This window comes from Pinus tabuliformis, chromosome 7, assembly GCF_031772625.1.
Source record: "Pinus tabuliformis cultivar Carrire ecotype Pingquan chromosome 7, CPIR1, whole genome shotgun sequence".
NCBI lineage: Eukaryota > Viridiplantae > Streptophyta > Pinopsida > Pinales > Pinaceae > Pinus > Pinus tabuliformis.
Genome location: NC_142293.1, coordinates 1,068,553,595 through 1,068,556,951, shown reverse-complemented (window position 1 = coordinate 1,068,556,951; position 3,357 = coordinate 1,068,553,595).

The window sequence follows — 3,357 nt, the reverse complement described above, 5'->3', positions numbered from 1 at the left end:
TGCTTTGATAGTTTGCTATTACTTTGACTCTATAGGTACTCTTTGAAGCGGGACAAGTAGGAGAGGAGTGGAAAATTCTATCAAGGAAAGGAGAAATCAAGCTAGGATCAAAGCGAAAGATCCAGGTTGGTCTTCTGTTCTTCTCTTCCATCTATCACACTTAAAGGAACTCTTGAAAAGCTTTTATTGTTTGTTTCTAAGATAGCTACCTGTCTTAGTGAGACTAGCAGTTCAAATTGACACTAGTTTTCCCTGTAACATGGATACTTGCCGACAACACCAGATTGCACTAAACCTTAAGAAGTGCACATTCCTCGTTCCCTTCGGAAACCTATTGGGACATGTGGTCTGCAAACAGGGACTGATGGTGGATCCTGTGAATATTGTCGTTATTCTAAATTTAGAAGTACGACAAAGTGTTAAACAGCTGCGTGCTACCCTGGGACAGACTAGGTACTACAGAAAGTTCATCAAAAGCTATGCCCAAATCACCGTGCTGATGGAAAAACTATTGAAAAAGGATGTTACATTTTGCTAGAATGATGATTGCATGAAAAGTTTGGATGTCCTGAAGGGGAAATTGGCCTCCACGCAAATCCTGGTCTTCCTAAAATGGGATGTGGAGTTTCATGTCCATGTTGATGCGTCGTGTATTGTGCTGGGAGAAATACTCACGCAGGAGGGCAGGGAAGGCTTGGATCACCCTATCACATTTGCAAGTTGGCGGTTGTCCAAAGCAAAGAAGAACTATTCCACCACCGAGTGCGAGGGGTTGGTAATGGTGTACGTGCTCCAAAAATACTGACACTATTTGCTCGGAGGACATTTCAAGATGTATACCGACCATTCTGCGCTGAAATACCTGGTCAATAAGCCTATGTTGGGGGGGCACATATGAAGGTGGCTATTATTGTTTCAGGAATATGATTTTGAGGTCATAGTAAAACCAGGACGCCTGAGCGCAGGACCGGATCACTTGTCACACATTGACATGGGTGAGGAACCTACTAGTTTGGAGGAAGGATTACCTGATGCACATCTCTTTGCGGTGTGCGTCGCGGATGGGCACTTCAAAGATATAATCCATTTTTTTACAATAGGGACTACGCTAAAGGAATACTCTATCCAACAGAAGAAGGAATTGGTGGTGCGCGCGACAGATTTTTCTATCATCGTGGGGCACCTATACAAAATGGGAAATAATGAGATATTACGAAGATACATACCTGAATTTGAATGAAGTCAGATCCTCGTGGAAGAACATGGGCGTGCTGCAAGAGGACACTATACAGGATGCCCAACTACATAAAAGATTCTTCGCGTAGGGTTATGGTGGCCAACCATGCACCAGGATTTGAAAGCGCACTGTAAGGCCTACGATATATGTCAAAGGACTGGAAAACCATCGCGGAGGGATGAGATTGTTGTGGGGAAAAGTATCCGATGCGGATGACACTAACCCTTTCTAAAGGTGACAGACTTTAGCAACAACTGAATGACAAAGTTTTCATGTTCATCTTTATAAAAGCACAGAGAGAATAGAAAGAGGATCAACCAACCTGGTGTCTTGCGCTTAGTCGATCCTTGTCCTTCTCGCTTTGTATCCCGTTCCCAGCTCTTTACTCTCCAAGCCGATCCAGCTACACACAGAATCTGCACAACAAAAGGGAGCAAACTACGAGATACAAGCAATCATAATTGAAGCATGGATTAGGTTGCATCAAATATACATGTAAACACAAAAGCATCTATGTAAAACAAGTATATAGAAGAACATGCAAACTTTATTGATAGAAAGTAACAGGGTTCCAGAGGAAGTTACAACCAATGATGTTGGCCCCAATCCAGCAGCACCTCCTCGGCAGCAAGAACTCTCTTCTTCACCTCTAGTAAAACAATCACCCAATAATCCTGGCAGTATACCAATAGCACCTCCTTGCTTATACAAAATTCCAGCCTCCTTAGACCTCATAGAAGAGCTCTATATATAGGAGAGAAGAAGAGAGGATGAGTCAGCTTGAGGCTGGCATAGAGCTGACTAGTGTCCTCTCCCTCTTCAGTTAATCTTCAGTTCTTGAGTCCACTTGGAGATCCTTGGTTACACATGGTGATCAAGTACCTCTTACTCATCACAAGGCGAATCTGATGAACCAAGTGTCAGTTTGGAAGCTTCCTGGGCAATTGACACCTTGCAGGAGGACTGTGCCACTTGGCCAATCTCGCCCAGCGCAGGTAGCCTTCATTGTTTTTGACTTCCAGCGCAGGTACAGAGTGGGACAGTTGCAATACAGCGCAGAAGCTCAGTTAAGCAGCTGACATGATCCAAAATAAGCCTGTTCTGAAGTGTTTTCAGGTGGAGAACTGATTGGAAGTGCTGTTGATTGATGACCTTGTTCTTTTAGGGGTAAGAACAACATGTTTAGGTACTGAGGATCCCTGTAATTATCGACATTTCCTGCTCCTTAACGCGAGGCACAAAAATGTCTATAATAGTTGCCCCCTAAAGTATGAGGCCGTTAATCGGGTGAAATGCTTTAGCTAGAGGGTCCGAAGTTCGTTCCAGTGCTGAGGAGAGTGCCCTGTAATACAATACAATACAATACATTATCTTTCATTCATCATTATTCTCATGATCTAGCTGAGGCGGGTATTCCCATGCTCAGCTTTCTATAAATACATTTTGGTACATATGACAGACGATCGTCTGAAGACAGACTGATAATCTTCCGCTAAAATTATCATCCTTTGAGGAGGATGATCATCTGCTGCAATGATGTACATGGTAAATGCTTTTATATTTCCTGAATATATATCGCAGCCCGGATGGATGAAACTAGATCCGGGGTCTTCAAACTCGTTCGATCTTCACTCTAAGTACAAGTCGATCCATGTGAGAATTACGCTGAAGTCGAACATGGAAAGACATCGCTTGATTACCGGTCAATAATGAAAACCGTTAACAAGCGCGAGAGGAATCACCAATAAGGACGATGACCCTCAAGGTACGGCAGTACAATTCACGTGGCGTGAATAAAGGACTTGGCGTCGAACGCCACGCAAAATCTTCTGGTCGAAGGTCATTGATGTATACCTGTCGCCGGAAGTGAGAAACTTGCCATTGAGGCATGCAAGCTTCAAAGTACTGATGGGGGTGTTCCTAGATCGACTTCTTGGATAATGAGCTGAAGTCGACAAGAAGTGATCCGTCAAAGGAGGGCCTTGATGAATCCCACATCAATGACACGGAACGGAGCTAATGATTTAGTGGAGGTGAAACAAACTGTGACATATGATTCAGGGTGGCGATCATGAAATGGATGAAGGCAAATGTATGGTAGTGGATGGGACACGGTTGAC